Source organism: Cricetulus griseus, chromosome 8 (assembly GCF_003668045.3).
Source record: "Cricetulus griseus strain 17A/GY chromosome 8, alternate assembly CriGri-PICRH-1.0, whole genome shotgun sequence".
Lineage (NCBI taxonomy): Eukaryota > Metazoa > Chordata > Mammalia > Rodentia > Cricetidae > Cricetulus > Cricetulus griseus.
In genome coordinates, this window is record NC_048601.1 from 10,088,876 (window position 1) to 10,111,667 (window position 22,792).

General features: G+C 36.8%; 1 long non-coding RNA gene across 1 annotated transcript; it reads left to right on the top strand.

Annotated features, from left to right (window-relative positions):
- Positions 1-305: 305 nt before the first annotated feature.
- LOC107979861 lies at positions 306-21,578 on the top strand. Its single transcript, XR_003487791.2, has 3 exons — positions 306-343; positions 3,844-3,913; positions 21,444-21,578. It is a non-coding gene; the product is annotated as an uncharacterized LOC107979861 (long non-coding RNA).
- Positions 21,579-22,792: the final 1,214 nt, after the last annotated feature.

The window sequence follows — 22,792 nt, forward strand, 5'->3', positions numbered from 1 at the left end:
CAGCGCACATGCTGAGTTCTCTGGTGTATGAACCAAACATTAAACTGCTAAGTGGCCACTGTGCAACTCTGGTGGCTGTCTCCACCCCACTCAGTGCTCTAGGGCCTAGCCTCATGTCAGCAGCACAGAGCATGAGCTGCATTTGTCCTCCCAGCTATGGGAATTTGTCGAGTGATGGGAGATGTCATTCTGTAAATATGTTTCTCTTATTGGTTGATGAATAAAACATTGTTGGCCAATAGTAAAGCAAGATAGGTGGGACTAGGAGAGAAGGAGGATTCTGGGAAATGTAGTAGGGAGTTGTCTCGTGATCCCTGGAGGAAGCATGAGTCTGTCATTCTCGGTAAGATAAGACCTTATAGTAATACATGTATTAGTAGTTATAGGTTAATACTTAAGACAGTGCTAGCCTATAAGAATCCTAGACATTGGCCAGCAGCATTGAAACTAATAGAGTCTCTGTGTGTTATTTGGGGGCTCTAAAGCAGTGATGAGACCCAGGCAGGAATTCCGCAACAGCTGAGTCCAGGTGTCAAGCATTTTCACCTAGGTCACAAGCTGTTCAAGTGCTCTTCAGCACAACAGAGCCTCTTAAAAGAGCCAACCCTCTTCATACTACAAGAAGTCGGTCCTATGGATATGTCCCATGTTGGTCAGCAATTGTAACAAATCTTTCTGTCCTGCCAGCCAGCTCTCCAATAATGACACAGGGAGTTCATATTGACTTTGAAAGCCTGGCCTACAGCTTAGGCTTGTTCCTATCTAGCTCTTACAATATAAATAAACCCATTTGTATTAATCTACTTTCCTCTCTTCCATCCCGTACCTCCTATTTCCTTTCTGTGTCTTTTCATTTCTTCTCTTCCTTACCCTTCCTGGAAATCCTGCCTAATTACTGACTATTCAGCTCTTCTTCAAACCAGTCAGAAGGTGCTTTGCTTTGGCAAAGACACATCTTTACAGTGTACAATATACTGCAACAGGACCTCTTAAAATACTTCATTTTTTTATATTACCTTTTTTTTTATTTTACAAAGGAGTGAAGTTCCAGAAAGCTTCTTCATACAATAACAATTTTGATTATAGCACTCCCACCCCTTCTTCCCTTTATTATTCTCACTTAAAACTTTAGCCTGGACTATCTTATCCATTCTGCCATGTAATCTATATTTGAATATCATCTCTAATCATATATTTACTTCTGTTGCAAGACCTTAGGTTTCCATGTAGTTCGTTATACACGCTACATTTTCAGGTTTCTTCCACTAGCTCATTTCACCCATTCTCCGTTGCCCTCCATATTCGAACCTTATTGTCATCAACATCCCCACTTTCTACTTATTTTTACAAACATTTTACAGTTCCCTCTCCCTTAATATGAACTAAAATTAAACTTATCCAAAGGACCTTATATCCTACTAAAGAGACACTTGTATGTCCGTATTCCCCATTGCTAAGAAATGTAATCAAACTACATGTCCATCAAGTGCTCAGTGAACAAAGAATATGTACCATGTAAACACAATGAAATGTGACTCAGCTATAAAACAATGTAACCATGAACTTAGCAGAAAAATTAGGAATAAGAGGAAAAATTATACTGAAAGAGGTTACTCAGGGTCAAAAAGACAAACACGAAATGTTCACCAATAAATGTGGATTCTAGCTTTGAGTTTGTAGCCATTATTTTAGTAAACCAGTTTACTTAATGGATCAGAGATTGAATTAATATCCTAAAAGCTTCTAATCTTTACTCTACTTGAGATGAGGTCATTAAAAGACTGTGATTCTTTGTTTATCAATAACCAGAATTTAGTGAAGTTACATTGATTCACTAAAGAAAAAAAGGTTTGTTCAATCTATTCATTGATTGTTTTATAGAACATTTTCTGTTTATTGAGTTATATATTAATTATGACATTAAGTTTCTTTTCAAGGCACAAGGATATTAATGCTACTGGCTACAGTAGGCTGTACATGATTTGTTCAAATATATATATATATATATATATATATATATATATATATATTTATATATACATATTATGTATATAGTATATGTAATATATTATATAAAATATATCCCCACACTGTTGTTTAGTAATATGTTATTTGTGAGAATAGTACATATTTAACATGTATGTGACATCAAATATAAATATGTCATACAAAAACAGAAATAGTTGTATAATATATATATCACTGGGCCTATGATGGAGAGAGGGCTCAGAGTGTAAGATCACATACTACTTTTGCAAAGAACCTGTATTATTGCCCAGAACGCTTATCAGTCTGAACGTATTTCCCTGTAACTCAAGCCTTGGGGGAACCAAAGCACTCTTCTCTCCTCTTTAGATGCTGAATTCATGTGGACATAGCCGTGCACACATAGTCATGCACAAGTACACATAATTTTTTAAGTAAAATGAAATAAAACAAAACACAAAGAAAAATATTATATTCTTTTCAAGAACAATTGCATTGTAGTCAAAGAACCAGGAAATTCTTTGCACATAAAATATTGATGATGTATTATTGTACTTATGTTAAAATCCATGTGAATAACTATTTAATGAATTTGTCATCTAAGGATCAAAGGATTGAAAGTTACACCTACATGTCATTTTGTAAGTAAGGTTTTAAAACCTGAGACATAAGAATAGACATAAAATCTTTGTCCCTCTGAGACTCTTTGTTGGCAATTATATAAAGAAAGTGTTGTGTGTGTGTGTGTGTGTGTGTGTGTGTGTGTGTGTGTGTGTGTGTGTTATATTGTGGGGGGCAATTATAGAAAATCATAATTTTATTTCAAACTTACTTTTTTACAAATGCTCCCATAGAACTAGACATAAGGATGGTAGTGTTCTTAATAACCCTAACTACCATTAGTTAAGCCAATGGTGTACAGCTTGACATATCATCGATACTGAGGCAGTAAATTTTGTAACATCTTTTCAGTAAGAACCAGAACAAAGTGTTTTCCTGTGTGTTTTACTTTAGCTTATTAAATTCTTTAGAAATTTGTGATGAATTACAGTGAATTGGATTTTCTGATAAAGCGTTTTTTCATTGTTGAAAGACTTTAATGCATTTGTTTTTCCCTTTTCTGTATGCAGCAAGGTAAGAGCAACTTACATGTACTAGCAAGGTACAGAATATAGTGGGTTGTGCAAAAGTTCAAACTATTCATGAGTAGATGTGATGCAATTCATGAAGAAAAAATAAATACACATATTTCATAAATACACAGAATTAAATTTACAAACCTGTGAATATTTCACTCAGTGTCTATTGTACATTCTTATAATTTTGTCTTTGGAGTAAATTTTATGAAATAGTCCTGTTTTAAAGAAAATCATCCCATCATAAAAGTTTATTTGAATTCTGGATTAGCAATTAGATATCTTTTATGACAAGCATTAAATTTAAATGATATTTTCCTTGTGGAAAATTCACTTTTCAAAATCATACATATAATATGAGAATAGAATTTAGAGTTCACTTCAGTACGTGACATTTTATTTATTCAAGTGAGATATGAACAGGTAAATGAGATGCACTCATTTGAACTAATTCCTAAGTTTCCATAATTTTATAATTAGTATACATTATTGTGTTTGTAATGTTGTGTTGCCAAGTATCCTTATTTTAATTTTCATCTAATGGTGCTTGAAATGTCATTAATCTGAGCAAATTTGGTTGAGAAATTAAATTTATTTGGGGATTATTTCTGGTGTTGCCAAGAAATGTTTCAAACACTAGTCTGATGAATGCTTCTGAATTCATTAAATTGGTAAGATATTCATAATTTATGTTTGGATTTATTCATTCTGATCTGTGTAGATGGTGTTTTCTGGAAGATACAAAATACAAGCATCAAAGGATGACGTGAATGGGGAGAAAAATTTATCTGGTAATTTGTGGGAAACTCTGTTCAAATCCTTGAATGGTTCCCATATTCTTTTCTGGATATTAATTCTATTGCAGTGCATTGCACTGAAGTAGCGGGTGGTGATGTCAAGTTACATAGTGTCAACTTAGCTCATAGATGGTAGACTCCTCCCAGTTCTGATGAAGCTTGCATTTTATGCAGTGGAGTCTTGAGTTTTCTTGTCCTTGAATAATCAGGCTGATTTAACAAAGCCTTGACAACTTAAATACCAGTGTAGGACAAGTAGTTCTGAGTGTTAACCTCCATTTTTCTTAAATGTTCATAACACTGAAGAAAAATACCCCTGCTTTAAGAAGATACAGGTCAACACATCACTTGAGGATCATGTTAAGTGCCATCATCTTGGGACCACCCTAAATGTTAGGTAGATATATGATCAGGTTAAAATGAAAATCAAAACCAAGAGAAAAGAAATACAACTATTTCCGTAACCAAGCCTTTGTACCTACTGATGTTAGGTATGATATTTTTTTTCTTTTATTCCTCTAGAAGAACATATTGAAATAATGATTTTCATAAATAGATACTTCAAGAATTTTAGTAGATATCAAATAAATATTTTTCTTGTAGCAGAGATTTTATGTAAACCCAGAAACTCCTGTTTTCATTTTAAAAAGCATCAGTGCTTTGCTTATTGCATTATATTCTACATAAAACAACTTGCCTGTCAAGAGTGGGTCTTTGAATATCCTCTAATATCAAAGAGAATAAAAAAATAAAAACTGCTATACTTTCATGAGATGGCTAAGGACAATTGCTGCTTCATTCACAGATGACAGATTCCTTTTATGGATACTTTCTGCATGGTTCAGCCTAGAAATTATCACATATAGATTGACTCTGCCCCTAGCAAAATGTAAAAGTACACACAAACTTGCAACAATTTAGCCAAACACCAACAAAAACGAATAGGGAAAAGACACACTGCTAGGTGTGAAACTCCAAGCCGTAACCCTAGTGAGATCTTGCAAAAATGGAAATGAGAGTCAGGTGACATCATGAAGATGAAGGGACAGCAAAACAAATCACCATTCTGAAGCTTACGTCTGGTACATGTTTTTGTGTTTATGTCATCAAAATGTGCTAATAGAAATTCACACTTCCAGAGAATAAACCAAGTTAGACATTGGACTTTTAAAAAATTTTGCTCTTATATATTGTGTGAGGAAAAATAGAAAGAAATCAAAGGAATGTTTACTGTTAGCAATCACTTGAGCTGGTCATAATGGGGAGTGAAAGTTGACGTGTCACAAGTATAAATAAAGATACTTTGGAGGTATTGCTATTTTGTCAAATTGCTTTTTTCAAGAACTATAAAGAAGAGCAAAGGCTTGCCAATTAAAATATTTTATTCATGTCCACAGAATACCGTACAATGTACTATCATACCCTTAGGTAGAAGTTTAGAGCTGTACTTGGGGATCTTCTGTTTGCTCTCAGGACATGATGTGGCAATGCATCTAGGCATCTTCATGTATCTAAGAGATATTCCATGTTTTTCAACCATTAGTGTTCCAATCATGCATGCAAAACAGTGTATATATTAGTATCTCCATTTTGTTAATAAGAAAATTGCATCCCAGAAAGTTGACTATGCTTAGAAAAATAATAGTCCACCTGTTTCTAGTATATTCTACCTGACTTATGATTTGCGAATCCATTTATATATGTGTGAGTTAATCAGCAGTCTTATGATACTGAGATACTAAGGCCCACAGCTATGGCTCATACGTGCCTGTAGTCTGTGTGTAAGAATTTTTTAATTTTTGAAAATTTTCGTATACTTGGTGCTCAGTGTTTTTGTTTCCATTTGGGGTTAACATCTTTTATTAGTTAATTAATTAATTTGTTTTCTAGCCTGATCACAGTTTCCATTCCCTCCCCCCCAGTCTATCTCCACAACTTCCCTAAATCCTCCCCCATATACTTCTCCTCCTTTCTCTTCAGGAAAGGGCAGACCTCCCATCAGACAACCATGTTATGTCAAGTGGCAGTAAGACTAGGCACCTCCTGTCCTATTAGTGCCAGATGAGGCAACCAGTAGGAAGGAAGGGTCTCAAATCAGGAACAGAGACAGATACAGCCCTTGCTCCCACTTTTAGGAGCCCCACAAAAGACCAAGCTATACAGCTGTAGCATTTGTGCATGCTCTCTGGTTAGCAGTTCAGTCTCTGTGAGACCCTATGACTCTCAGTTGACTCTGTGGCTTTTCTTCAGGGTATCCTTTGCCCCTCAGTCCTCCACAATCTTTCCTCCCCCTTTTCCACAGGAATCCCTGAGCTCTGCCTACTGTTTGGCTGTGAGTCTCTGCATCTATTTCCATCAATAAGTCTCCTAGAAACATAGGGATAAGAAGCCTAAAGTGGCCATCTCTCTAACCAGGCAAGCCTTGGCAGTAGAAGGACTGGGATTCCAACCAAGCCACTTAACTGTTGACCTATAATTTGCCATGCCTACGAGATGGACTGAAGTAAACGTGGCACAGAAATTATGGGAATAGCTAACCAATGACAGATTCAGCTTGAAATCAATACCATGTGAGTGAGCCCACTCCTAACACTGCCTGGAGTGTCAGGACCCAGAGGCTGGACATCCTAGAGACCTAGGATAGAACCAAACATGACTGGCGATAAAAAAGTTAATTAAATGATTCACCATGGAATTCTGCTATACTCACAGATTGCTGCCTAGCTCATTGGTCATCAGAGAGGTTTCCCCCACAACTTCTTTGTTGGAAATCTAATGTTCAAGCATCTGTGTTGATAAAGGACATTGTGACATGAAAGCTCTTCAGTTCATGCAGCTCTCTGTTTTGGACTCAGCAGTATTTAAAATTATGAGTCAAATTCGTTTTCTTCATATGCTGTACAGTTTGTGATATTGTGTTATAGTTACATAGAAGACTCTGGGAGACTCTTGGTACCTCCATTATACATGAAGAAACAAGCAATGGATCAGTATTATGGGTGGCTGGTGAGTTAAAAAAATGCAGCGATTCATTTTCATGCAACCAAAATTTAAATTGAGATTCTAGTGGCGACATGTTTAATAACTACCATCCCTGCAAAATACACAGGAAGTTCATATATTTACCAGGGATAGTAGTGCAAGTGTACCTGAATGACATATTTTTACTATCAAAGCACTAAGTAAATTATAAATATGGTGCTTATAGGATCTACCGTTGCTAATAAGATGAGTGGCAGCTGTGATTATTGATTGACAGTAACCTCACGACCCCTTCTTCCTTCCACCTCACTGTCTGGTAATAAGAAGAAATCATATAGAGATCATGTGTGAATACAAAAGGATACCAAGAAAAGTTGTAGAAGCACACACCCTTAATTCCAGCACTCCATATGTCTAGGTAAGAGGGTAGCTAGCTGTATGATTGAGGCTAGCCTGAGCCCAGACTGCGCAACAAGTTCTTGGGCAAGCAGACATTCATGGTAAGACTGTGCTTAAAATGATGTATAAACAAAAAGGAACAACAAAAGACTTCTGCGTAGACTTAAAGGGGAAAAGACATGCCATAGGTCAACTGATTTCATGGCACTCAGTTTGGAGCTCTCCTTGTCGTGTCCTTAGAGGCAACATAACAAGAGGGAAGCAAATTTGAGTCTCAGTGCTTCAGTTTGGGAAAGTGGAAGCACAGTAACAAAAATCATATCAAGTATTGTTTATGATGGTCACTGCCACAGCAAAAATGGAAGGATGACATCAGTAGACGTTTTCCTAGACATTGAAGCTTCTGGCAAATGTTTTCATCCTAATGTTTGGTTTCCATAATGCTAAGCACAGATCTATGATACCTCCATATTCACTTATATTCCCCTCATATAATTTATTTTCAGTTATAGAAAGTACCAAAAGTATTTTACTTACAAATTTGTTTTGAAACCTTAAACTTTAAATTACTCATATAATTTACTATGTCACAATTTTCAAACAAATACATAAAGATCACCACATGATCATAAAGAACAATCAAGTGCGTCTTTTTTCTATCTGTACCTTACTTTTCAATTGTCAGATCCAATCCCATGATTAAGCCCTTTACCTCATATATATATATATATATATATATATATATATATATATATTATTTTATTTATAACACATATTTCATTTTTATCCCTAAATTTTAACATGGTTCTTCTTACATTATTTATATTAATCTGCAACAATGGTATCAACAGGATTAACTATAGTATTTGGTTGCTTAAGTATTTAATAATTATCAGGGATTATGGTAGTTCTCTATATCACTTTTAAGAAATCTATTAAATCGTCTTTTTTTTTTTTAGAAGGCTTATGGTTTGAGTCTTAGATCCACACTTTGGTGCATACAATTTTAGATGTTTATCTTGGTTTCACAGAAAGGAAGATAGGAGGCCTCAATGATAATGAAGATGGCAGATGATAGAAGCAGAGCTGATGTCCCACCAATCAATACTATATTGACATGTATTCATTACTTTTATTGCCATTGTGACCAACTACCTGACAAGAAACAATTGGAAAGAGGATTTATTGGGTCTCACTGTTTAATGGCATTTGGGGAAGGCACAAGCTTGCCATGGCCGAGGACTGTAGTGCCCAGAGCAGGAGGCATCAGTTCACACATCTGTGGATCAATGCTGGTGTTCAACTGGCTTACTCCCTTTTCTTACATTTTATCCTGTGTAGGACCCTGGCTCATGAAATACTATACCTACATTTCACGTAGATCTTCCCTCAGACAATTCCTTGTGCAAATATCCTCACAGAAGAACCTGATGACCTGGAATACTAAAGTCATAGACAAGCATTTCTTAATGCAATTAACTTTACAATGAAATGTTCCCATCACAGCGCATATAAGGAATTAGCTTGCCGAGCCAAAGGAAGCATAGGGCTGGTGTGTTCACTTGCTCCCTTGGATATACTCTGATACTCCCAGACTTTCTCATGGTGCAAGGACCAGAATAAAAATTCTCAGGGACTTCTACATGTCTTAGGGACTAAAGTCATCCAAAACCAAGTCTTACTACCTGAGTTCAAACCCCAGCACCCACATAAAATTCTGGAATTGGCCACTCCTGCCTGGAACTTCAGCATTGAAGTCCTAGGGGTCAGATAAGGAGGATCTCTATTGTTTGCTGTCCCCTGACAAGCTTTCAGTTCAGTGAGAGACCACACCTCGAAGGCAGAGGTAGGGGCAGAACAAGATACCTGAACACCCCCCCAACATGTGCATGGGCCTTGGGAACACAATTAAAAGAATGACATATGGTGAATAATGCCTTGGAGAACTTTGAGGTTCTCCATGGGGACTGGGAGAGTATTCCTTCCATGGGGAATGGGCTCCCAAAGTCCATTTGTGCACTAGGGATAAATACTGATTCCACTGTCAGAGGCTCCATAGACTGCCTAGGCCTCCTAACTGACACCAGCATTCAGAGGGCTTGATTGTGTCCAATGCAGGTTCCCCAGCTTTATGACTGAGGTCCATGTGCTGTCATTGGTTAGGTCAGCTGTCATATGTTGAATAGATTTAATTTTTAGTAAATACAGGAAAGAATACAAATGTAGCCTAGAAACCAGTGATTGTCTGACCCTGGTAGTGGCAGAAGACCTACTATAGGTAATAACAATATGCAAATTGGATCACAATGCCTCTCCTTGTGGGTACATCCTCTGGTACCATGATGAGTTACAAAGAGTTGGATTTTTAGTCTGGATTCATTACAAATTGATTCCCAATTTCATTTTCAATGGTCAAGCCCAGCTGTAATATCTTCAAATCAAAGCTCAAGATATTGAGTAGCTACTCTGCCTTTAAGGTAATAACAAATTATTCAAATAATGTATTCAAATACCTTATGAAGCCAAAGAGAAATTTATTTTATTTTGTCTTTTTGGTACTGCTAAGACTGAACTTAGAGAATCCCTGTGTTTAACAAACATATCTAAATATATGCAACTATGTTTCTGGATATATATATATATATATATATATATATATATATATATTCTTTACCAATTTAATGAGTAAAACTTCTGGAATACCATAACCTTGTCTCATTTCACAGAATTCTAAATCATCCTGATTAAGCATTCCTTTTCCTAGATCAGATGGTTTCTGAAAGGGGGAAGCATTGCCAAGTCATGGATATTTTATTATTCCTTATATTTGAAATATATTTAAATTAAAATTCCCAAGTGTATTTAAATCTTTAGTTGGATTTTTCTGTGAATGGTAAGACCCAACCTTCCTCTGTGTATTTCTCACTAAGTTTTGATGGGGAAAATACTTATTTTAATGTATAATTTCAGTTATATTTGTTGACAATTGAATTGTATTAATTTTTTCATTTTCTAGAGAAATTGCCTTTCCATTTTTTATGTACAACAGGACAAAAGAAAAACCAGAAGGCAATAAAAATATTACAATCTCTCATGTTCAGAAGCATATTTTAGTAATAGTGTGTTCTGCTCAGTATAACTTAGTCAACAGAAAATTAGTATATATTATACTCAGATTATCAATTTTGTTCTGTTAAAGTATGATAAAATAACTAGACATGAAGGCAGTTCAGAACATTCAAAGTGTAAAGCCATCCATTATTTTTGCTTTCTCAATCTATTATGTGAGTTTTCTGTACATCAAAGCTGTTCTCACATGCATCAATTTTTATTGTCCTATCATAGCTGAGAATTTAATAGACATTTTTATTGGATGCAATATTAGATGAGAGAATGTTGTACTCAATTTAAATGAGAGAAATATTTTGGAACCAACATACAAACCTCAGTGAAAGTCGCATTTACACATTTTCACCAAGAATATATTTCCTGTTGACTGTTATATTTGGCTTTGGGGATATATATATATATATATATATATATATATATATATATATATATATGCACACATACACGGGTATAATATATTATTTATTGTGAATCTGTCTGTAATCCACTACTCAATTGTTATATATGTATTCATAGTAACTTTCTATGAAATACAGTTCCACCAAAGGTCATCTACCTATATGGCTCTGTGATGTTGCAGTGTGAAACCGGAGTCTCAGTTGCTAGGGCATGAATTATCCCCAACCTACAGCTTCATTTTGGCTTCATGCAGCCAGCCTTCATTTGAAGTCTGAATAGCTTGGTTGGAGTCTGAATACTTCATTATTTTCTACCCAAGGAACAACACCATCCCTTCGCACCCTCAGCTCTTTCCACTTCTCTATACTCTGCCCTCCCATTTGTTCTCATCCCTAAGCAGGTATTCCCACTATCTTCCAGGCAACCTCATGTTTTGTAGCGTCACTGGTTTCTTGAAGGTTCTCTTTTGTTGAATTGCATAGCACCAAGTCAAGCAAAAATCAAGGAAAAAAAAAAAAACAACAGATTTTGTAATCCTCATGATGTATCCTGAATTTCATTGTTAGATTTTGTTTAATATGTTTAATGAGATTTTGACTTTTTTAAAACTTAAAACTGTGAGCCTTGATTAGGACATTTTCTTGTTTTATTATGATCAAAATTGTATTCATTCCTTGGGAATCATGTACTATGTATTCATTTTTTGTTCTTTGAGACAGGATATCTCTGTGTTAACAGTCGTAGCTGTCCTGGAACTAGCTGTGTATAACAGAATGGCCTGGAATTCACAGAGATCCAGCTGCCTCTGTGTACAGTGATTAAAGGCATGGGCTACTACTGCCTGGTCATTTAATTTTTATTAAATTCTTTCTCCTCCTGCAACTTGTTCCAGATTGCCCCTTCTTACTTAGCCAACTCTATGTTCCTTCTTTCTCTTTCATTAAAAAAAGAGAAAGAAATGGAAAAAAAAGAAAAAAAGAAAAATGCAACTAAAAACTAGAGTAGGATTTGTATGGCAAACTGCTTTTTTATTTTAAATGGATGCATGCTATTGTAAATTTCATTGGTCATTAACATTTTCCAGTAAGGTCAAAATCAATTATAGTTATGTTTTATTCTTAATTGTAGTCATTTTATGTAAAATTGTATATAAATATATATGTATACTCATATTATATACCTACATCTGTGTCAATATACGTGTGTGGGTATATTTAGAGGAAGGTATAAATGACCTTCTTTTACCTTTTGAACAATCATCCTGTTTTAAACCTCAGGAACCAAGGGTAAATCTTAATCTTTTTAGGAATTTAACATGAAGTTTATCATGACATATGGATGAACCTGACAAATAAAACACTTAAACAGTATTGTGTCCATAGAATGAGAACATGGATCTTCACAGAGCTGAGAACAGGTCTGCAGGGGCTTGTGCAAGTCAAGATCTGTGTTATAAGCAAGGGCAGCAGCACCTGCTGCTGTCTAGATAGTCACTCAATTCACCCAAGAAGTGGAATTTAAACTGAAGCAAAATATTTCATAAAATAGCATAGTGTCTGTGTTCTCAATATGCCTGACCCGACAAAAATCTGTTTTGTCAATCTACTGCAAATCCAAAGTTCACCCAAGAGCCTCAAAGCATGGGATGATGGTCTGCTCCACACCAGGGTGATTCTAAAACTGTTACCAAAGTCACTTTTCTGGAGCTCTGGCTTGTGCAGTTAAGTCTGTTAATAAGAGAAGAAGATGTTCACGGTGAGTTATCTCATCGTCTGTCAGACTGAGGTAGCCTCTCAGAACACTTCCTTCATTATATATCTGAGTTTGGATTGCACATCATGCTTGTTTCTGTATAAACAAGTCGCAGCACGTCTCCCACAACAGAAGACTGTTAAATGTGTAACAAGAATTTGAAGAGCATTATGACGCAAATTTCAGCACTATTCTAGATTTCATGACTCTCCCAACTACTCATTTTAGACGTTTCTCACACTTGATTATGTAGCAGCCTTTTACATGCCCAACTTTCTGTAGGCTTCCTCAAATCCCCAGCTCTATTTTTGTAAAAGAATTCATGTTTACTTGCTTGTGCATCTACAATGCTATAATGCTGAGAGGAAACAGGCACAACAGGTGTTGAGTATGCAAATAATTTAGCTGCTGTGGCCAAATGGTTAGTAGAGCCACGGAGTATCCCACATGGGAGATTTCAGTGTGACAGGAATCTTCCGTAGAAGGTTGTAAATTAGGGACCAGAACTTCCTGAGAGGGGCGGGAAAGGGGCTGGCTCAATTGTTACAAACTGCGACTGCTCTTGCAGAAGTCCATGGTTCTGTTCCAAAGAATGGACAGGGCAACACACACCTGCTTGTATCTCCAGATCCTCTTCTGATTCCCTCATCTGCCTATTTTGGGCATCAGGGATGCACACAGCACATGTCCATACATGTAGACAAGCATTCAGAAGCAAAAAGTAAAAGTAAATAAATATCCATATAAAGTAAAAAAAAATAACAATCTCAAAAGATGACAAGAAGTTCCCAGAGATGTTTATCAACAATTTACTTACTAGATGTGATTCTTTTTTGGTTCACATTTCTTTTTTGATATCGAATGCTATGTATCACAGGCCTGTCTAACCTGTCTGTGTAGGCAGGGATTACCTTGTATTCCCATTCAATTACCTTCTTGCCTGGAAAGCAGAGCTGGTATTGAAGTTATGTCCCATTGTATCTGGTTTAATCAGCCCAATGGATTTATGTATGCTAGCCAAGTACTAATCAACTCAGTTGATTTCCAAAGTGGCTGCAGGAGTTGGCACTCCCACCAGCAGTGGAGAAGTGTTCCCCTTTCTCCACATCCTCTCCAGCAAAAGCTATCATTGGTGTTTTTTTTGTTGTTGTTGTTGTTTTTTTTTTATTTTAGCCATTCTGACAAGAGTAAGATGGTAACTCAAAGTTGTTTTGATTTGCATTTCCCTGATGGCTAAGGATGTTGAGCACATTCTTACATGTCTTTCAGCCATTTTATATTCCTTTATTGAGAATTCTCTATTTCTGCACCCTACTTTTTAATTGGATTATTTGGTATTTTGGAAACTAACTTCTTGAGTTCTTTGTAAATTCTAGAGAATAATCTTTTTTGTAGAGAAACTCAACATTTTTAAGCAAGAATCACAAGTGAGTTTCAAACAGATGATCCGTGGATCACATTTTTAAAAGTACTACCTGTAATATTCAGGCTCTAGGAATGGTAATCAAGGTAGACACCAATCTTGTTATAGGGGAAGGGCATCAATGGCATTTTCTCCACCACTGCTTGGATTCTTAGTTGGGGTCATCCCTGTGGATCCCCTAACATTTCCCCATGTGCCAGACCTCTTTCCTTACTTGTACTGTCTCCCTCTATCAAGGCGTCTCCTTTCCTGCCCTCCTCTATTCCTCCCCTGTCTCAGTCTTCTTGTTCTCCTTCCCCCTCCCCTTCTCCCCTCCCCACCTCCTTCCTCTAACCCCCCTCCCATGCTCCCACTTTGCTAAGGGGTTCTAATTTACTTCTTATACTTATTTGTATTTATCAAATTCTGTTTTAATGTCTCCCAAAATTATATACCTTATATTTGTTTAGCCAATGTCTTTTCTGACTCTGGTAAACAAGGTAAGCTATAAATATCACTATGTAGTTTTCAATTCCCCCAGAGAACCAAGAAGGAAATATGAGCTAAGTTAGCAGGAAGTGCAAGCAAGAGACTTCCAAAAAAATGTGAGAAATGACAAAAACAGCTTGCTACCTGGATAGTCACCCAAAGGTTTCTCTGCATTGTTGGGGCATCCATCTTCAGCCTACAAGCCTAGCATATCTGACAGACTTTGTTTTGTGAATTAGTATTATCTGAAGGGGTGTCTTGCCTTGTTTTCATAGGGATTTTCAGTCACTCTCCTTTGTATCCTACTTGTTTAATTTAATACTGCATGCTGTCAGTAGTTGAGGCAAGGGCACTTTCTTGCCAAGTGGCTTACTTTTGCCACAAAGAAAGTAAACTCCATGTGGAGGTTATCAATACCCATCACCTTCTCTGTAGTAATTACTGTTGCCAGGAGCAGACATGTCTCATTGTTATAAAAAAAAGGACTTATTTTATTAAACATCCTAAATGCTGTATTCTATAGATCTCTAGAGTGTTTGAAGATGACCTGTCTATCCAAAATATATCTCTGTTTGACCTTGAAATCATACCTGATGTGACTACAGATTCCATTGTAATAGGTGACTAATTACTATTCTGAATATCCTTATTATCCTATGTAGTTAGTAATAATAACTTTCAAGGACTAGAAATTTTCATTACATCATTAAATGAGCTGTATAGGTAACAATGCCTTGAGAAAGGTATTGAACAAGGTATTGTTCCAAAATCTTGTGAATTTAATATAAAATTCAATCTGTTGGAGCTATGTAACATCAATCTCAGTTCCCCTTTAAAAGTAATCAATTATCATAAGATGTAAGTCTATTATTATGATTATACTTAAGGGTCTCATGTATTCTACCACTTAGCTGAATGACCGGAATCCAAATTAATAATTCTAAAATAATGTATAAAAGAATGAATGTCCCAGGAATGATGGAAAGCAATATATATAAAACAAGTAGCCTGGAAGCATAAACCACCTAAGAGCTTTTGTCTTGGTATTGGGCAATATTTAAATGGTTTAATGTGTGTTCGGTATAATAATCCAGCCTTACAGAAAGCACCGGAAGGAAAACTCCAACCTAAGGAAATTAACTACACTCACAAAAACATAGAAAATAGATAATCACACTTTACCAAAACCCAAAAGAAAAAGCAGGGTAAATCCACATACATTACCACTACTAACAACAAATCAAAAACAAACAGGAATAAGCACTCATTTGTCCTTAATTTCCCTCAATATTAATGGTCTTAAATTGCCAATAAAAAGACACAGGCTAACAGAGTGGATACGAAGACAGAATCCATCCGTCTGCTGCATACAAGAAACACACCTCAACTTCAAAGACAGACATTACCTCAGAGTAAAGGGTTGGGAAAAATATTCCAATCAAATGGACCTAAGAAACAAGCTGGGGTAGCTATCATAGTATCTAACAAATTAGACTTCAAACTAAAATCAATCAAAAGGGATGAAGAAGGTCATTACATATTCATCACAGGAAAACTCCATCAGGAAGAAATCTCAATTCTAAACATCTATGCCCCAAACACAAAGGCACCAACATTTGTAAAAGAAACATTATTAAAACTCAAATCACAAATAAGACCTCACACAGCTATAGTGGGAGACATCAACACCCGACTCTCACCATTGGACAGGACCCCCAGACAGAAACTTAACAAAGAGAGAAAGGAACTAACAGAAGTTATGACCCAATTGGGATTAACAGACATCTATAGAACTTTCTATCTAAACACAAAAGAATATACCTTCTTTTCATCATCACATGAAACCTTTTCTAAAATCAACCATATATTCTACAACATAGCAAACCTCAATAGGTACAAAAGAAATGGAATGAGCCCCTGTGTCTTATCAGACCACCATACCTTAAAGTTAGAATTCGAAAACAACACAAATTTCAGAAAAACTACCAACTCATGGAAATTGAACAACATGCAATTGCACCATTCCTGGGACAAGGAAGAAATAAAGAAATTAAAGACTTCCTAGAATTCAATGAAAATGAAGACACAGCATACTCAAACATATGGGACACTTTGAAAGCAGTGCTAAGAGGAAAGTTCATAGCTCTAAGTGCTCACATGAAGAAACTAGAGAATAGTCACACCAAAGAGTTGACGTCAGAGCTGAAAGCTCTAGAAAAAATGAAAGCAAATTCACCCTGGAGGAGTAGATGCCAGGAAATAATCAAACTGAGGGTAGAAATCAATAAACTGGAAACAAAGAAAACAATTCAAAGAATCAACATAACAAAGATTTGGTTCTTCGAGAAAATCAACAAGATACACAAACCTTTATCCAAACTAACCCAAAGGCAGAAAGAGAACATGCAAATTAACAAAATCAGAAATGAAAATGGGGACATAACAACAAACATTGAGGAAATCTAAAGAATCTTCAGGTCATACTTTGAAAAACTATACTCCACAAGATTGGAAAATTTAAAGGAAATGGACAACTTTCTGAACATATATTTATGGCTTACCAAAATTGAATCAAGAACAGATAAGCAACTTTAACAGACCTAAAAAATCTAAGGAAATAGAAGCAGTTGTCAGAAGTCTCCAATCAAACAAAACAAAACAAAACAAAACAAAACAGAGTCAGATGGCTTCAGTCCAGAATTCTACCAGACATTCAAGAAGAGCTAATACCAGTACTCCTCAAGTTGTTCCACACAATAGAAGCAGAAGGTTCATTGCCAAACTCTTTTTACAAGGCTACAGTTACCATGGTAGCCAAGCCACACAAAGACACAACTAAGAAAGGGAGCTACAGACCAATATCCCTCATGAACATAGATGCAAAAATACTCAATAAAATACTGGCAAACCAAATCCAAGAACATATCAAAAAATCATCCACCATGATCAAGTAGGATTCATCCCTGGGATGCAGGGTTGGTTCAACATTTGAAAATCTATCAGTGTAATCCACCATATAAACCAACTGAAGTAGAAAAAGCACATGATCATCTCGCTAGATGCTGAAAAAGCCTTTGACAAAATCCAACATCCCTCATGATAAAGGTCCTGGAGAGATCAGGGATAACAGGAACATACCTGAACATAATAAAAACAATATGCAGTAGGCCAACAGCCAACATCAAACTAAATGGAGAGAAACTCAAAGCTATTCTTCTAAAAACAGGAATAAGACAAGGCTGTCCACTCTCTCCATTCCTCTTCAATATTGTCCTTGAAGTTCTAGCAAGAGCAATAAGACAACTAAAGGAGATCAAGGGGATACAACTTGGAAAGAACAAGTCAAGCTTTCACTGTTTGCAGATGATATGACAGTCTACATAAGTGAACTGAAAAACTCTACCAGGGAACTCCTACACTGATAAACATCTTCAGCAAAGTGGCAGGATACAAGATTAACTAAAAAAATCCGTAGCCCTACTATATATAGAATGTAAGTGTACTGAAAAAGAAATCAGAGAAACATTACCCTTCTCAATATCCACAAACATCATAAAAACTTTGGGGTAATGTTAACCAAAAAAGTGAAAGACCTGTATCATAAGAATATTGAGTCTTTAAAGAAAGAAATTAAAGAAGATACCAGAAATTGGAGGGATCTCCCATGTTCTTGGATAGGTAGGATCAACATGGTAAAAATGGCAATCTTGCCAAAAGCAATCTACAGATTCAATGCAATCCCCATCAAAATTCCAGCACAATTCTTCACAGACCTTGAAGGAACAATTCTCAACTTTATATGGAGAAACAAAAGACCCAGGATAGCCAAAACCACTCTGTACAATAACAGGAATTCTGGAGGCGTCACCATCCCTGATTTCAAGCTCTATTATAGAGCTATAGTCCTAAAAATAGACTGGTATTGGAACAAAAATAGACAGGTAAACCAATGGAATCGAGTTGGAAATCCTGATATTAACCCGCACACCTATGAGCAACTGATTTTTGACAAAGAAGCTAAAGCTATATAATGGAATAAAGAAAGCATCTTCAACAAATTGTGCTGGTATAACTGGATGCTGGCATGTAGAAGACTGCAGATAGATCCATGTCTATCGCCATGCACAAAACTTAAGTCCAAATGGATCAAAGGCCTCAACATAAACCTAGCCACACTGAACTTATTAGAAGAGAAAGTAGGAAATACCCTTAAATGAATTGGGACAGGAGACCACTCCAGAACATTACACCAGTAGCACACACACTGAGATCGACAATTAATAAATGGGACCTCCTGAAACTAAGAAGCTTCTGTAAGGCAAAGGACACAGTCAACAAGACAACATGACAACCCATGGATTGGGAAAAGATATTCGCCAACTCCACATCTGACAGAGGGCTGATCTCCAAAATTTACAAAGAACTCAAGAAGCTAGTTTCCAAAACAACAAATAAATTAAAACATCCAATTAAAAAGTGGGGTACAGAACTAAATAGACAATTCTCAGTAGAGGAATCTAAAATGGCTGAATGACACATAAGAAAGTGTTCAACATCCTTAGCCATCAGGGAAATGCAAATCAAAACAACTCTGAGATACCACTTCACACATGTTAGAATGGCTAAAATCAAAAACACCAATGACAATTTATGCTGGAGAGGATGTGGAGAAAGGAGAAAACTCCTCCACTGCTGGTGGGAGTGCCAACTTGTACAGCCACTTTGGAAATCTGTATGGCGATTTCTTGGGAAAATGGGCATCAGTTTACCACAAGATCCAGCAATTCAATTCTTAGGCATATACCCAAAAGGAGCACATTCATACAATAAGGACATCTGTTCAATGATGTTCATCGAAGCATTATTTTAATAGTCAGAACCTGGAAACAACCTAGATGCCCCTCAACTGAAGAATGGATACAGAAAATGTGGTACATTTACACAATTGAGTACTACTCAACAGAAAAAAAAACAAACAATGGAATCTTGAAATTCACAGGCAAATGGAAAGTAGAAGAAACCATTCTGAGCAAGGTAACCCAGTCACAAAACAACATACATGGTATGTACTCACTCATATGTGGATTTTAGACATGGAGTAAAGGATTAGCAGCCTACAATTCACACTGCCCAGAAGCTAGTAAACAAGGAGGACCTAAGAGAGACATACATGGCCCCCTGGAGAAGCAGAAAGGGACAAGATCTCCTGAGCAAATTGGGAGCACGGGATGGGGGTTATAGGGGAGAAGGAACTAGGAGAATGAGAGGTGAAGAAGAGGGGAGAAGAGGAGGGGTGAGGAAGACATGATGGGGCTGGGATTTTGAGTTGAGGGAAGAATAGAAGAGAGCAAGATAAGAGATAATATAATAGAGGGATACATTATAGTTTTAAAGAGAAATCAGGCACTAGGGAAATGTCTGGAGAGCTACAAAGACGACATCAACTAACAATCTAAGCAACAGAGGAGAGGCTACTTTAAATGCCCTCCCCTGATAATGAGATTGATGACTGATTCATATGACATTGTATAGCCTTCATCCGGCAGCTGGTGGAAGTAGAAGCAGACACCCACAGCTAAACCTTGAACTGAACTGGAATCCAGGTGCAGAGAAAGAGAACTGATGAACAAAGGGATCCACACCAGGCTGGTGAAACCCACAGAAACAGCTGACCTGAACAAGGGAGAGCTCTTGGTCCCCAGACTGATACCTGGGAAACTAGCATGAGACTAATCCAGACTCCTTGAATGTGGGTGTCAGTGAGAAGACCTTGGAAATCTGTGGGACCTCTTGTAGTGGATCAGTATTTATCCCTAGCATAGGAATGGACTTTGGGAGCCCATCCCACATGGAGGGATACTCCCTGAGCCTAGACATAGGGGGTTGACCTAGGCCCTATCCCAAAGAATACAACAGACATTGAAGACCCTTTATAGAAGGCCTCACCCTCCCTTGGGAGCAGAAAGTGTATGGGGTAGGTAGGCTGTTAGTTGGGGGGGGCAGGGGAGGAGGGGAAGGAAAGGGACCTGGGATTGACACACAGAAAAGTTTTCTTTCTAATAAAAAGAACAAAAAAACAAAGTAAGAACAATGATAGGGCAGAAAAAACAAACTCGGAGATCACCATTCTTATTCTCAGTATAACAAAAGAAAAGCAAAGGACACTTACAAAGCTAGCTTTGTAAAAACAGAGGAGAGGACATACTTGGTCATTCTACCTTAGTAAGGGAAATGCCATCATAGGGCTTGATCTTATCTAAGAGATGATTAGATTCTGTTCAATCAGCTAGCACTTATATCAATACCTTCACAATCAGGACAGTTTGGTAAGTTTATGTTCACACACACATTCTAATTCCTTCAAAGAAAGTTTGCCAGAAAGTCAGTGGAATAACATATGAATCATGATGCAATGTTATTCTAAAACTTGAAAAAGTGTCAAGAGCTGGGGAGATAGTTCAGTGTATAGCAGAACTTATTTTGAAAACATGAGGACATGAGTTCAAATCTCTAGCACCACATGAGAATCAAGTATATCTACTTGGATGGAGACAGGTGGATTACTGGAGCTGGGTGTCCACCTATCCTAGACAAAAGGATAAGATGCCAGTAGAGTGACAGACCTTCTTCAAGGCCATAAATCAGAGTCATAGAGAAGAAAACATGTTTTTGCATCTGTATGTTCATGCAACATATCTTCCACATACATATACATCCACAGTATACACATGAGCACACACACACACACACACACACACACACACACACACACACACACACACACACTACTCACTAGGGATTTAACAAATTATTTTTTTAATTGACAACAAATTTGATTTGAAAATATGCCTATACTTCAAAGCATGTTTAAATCACCTGAATATCACCTTTCTTAGACAGTCCTGGGGATCTTATATCTAACTTTAGCTGTTAAAACAATGTGAATAAAGACTCATATCCCTTGCTCCTTAGGCTGAGGAGAGAGCCCACCCCCAGGAACTCCATGGTGAAAACAGAGGAAGAGCCCTCACAAGTTGTTCTCTGACCTCCACATATACCAAGGTAGATGTGTCCACACTGACACAATAAAGACATATAAAGGTAAGAAAAGAATTAAATAAGTAATATAAGGGGGAGAGAGATGACTGAGTGGTTGAAAGCATTGGATGCTCTTTCAGAGAATCATAGTGGAATTCCAAGCACACACCTGGATGCTCACAGCTGATATCCTCTGCTAGCTCCTACAGGCACCGCGCACACATGATGCACAGACATAAGTGCAGAGAAAGTACCCATATACATAAAGATACATAATATGTTTGATGTCCTCCCAGTCTCCCATTCTAGCAAATAGTGCCACTCTTCCACCACAATTTCTCCCTTTATACTTCTTCACTTTAAAAATAAAATCTCTTTAAAAATGAAATGAAATTATATGCTTATTTACTTTTTACTCATTGTCCATCTTCCTCAGAAGAACATAAGCTCCATTTGACAAGAGTGTTGTCATTTTTAAAATGTTTGTGTCCAAAACAGCATTCAACAGATATTTATGGAATAAATAAGCCATGAATAAATTAACCTGTTGGAGTTAAAAAAACAGTAAGATCTATAAGAATAAACTCAAGTGTCCTTTCCAATCACCAAATATTACTATTCTGAAGCTGTTTCCAAAACCAATCTTCACTACTTCTAAAATCTTGGCATTTTAAGAATGCTGAAGTAAGATAGTTCTTTTAAATGATGAAAGTAGAGACAGTATAACTTGGCTTGTGATACCTACCCATCCCTGCATAAGGGCAAAACTTCATTTAGATGAAATGTTCCTGGCTAATTTCAACAAGTATTTTGCATTTCTTTCTGTATATTCTCTAATTGGTCAAGTACTCCGCAATTGATTCAATGCTCTTTTCTGATATATGCCCCTATAATGGCATCTCTACCATTGGGAGTGGGAGCCAAGGGAAGAAACACAAAGGGGACAAACGAGAAACAGTGATTAAATATATTATGTAAGATACCCTCAGTCTTAGCCCTTGTTCCTATGCCATAGTTAATTTTTTCAACTTCCCAAACACCTAGACAGACCTGAGAGGAAGCCATCTCAATTGAGGAATTATCTCCGTGTGATTGAACTGTGTTCATGTCTATGGGTATTTTCTTGATTATTGATTCTTGTGGGAGGGGCCATCCCACTGAAGGTAACACCATCCCTGGCAGGAGATTGTAGGATGTATAAATAAAGGCAGCTGAACAGGCCAGAGAGAGCAAGTCTGTGAACAGAACCCTCTGGTCAATGCTTCCTTTTGTGCCTCCAGGTT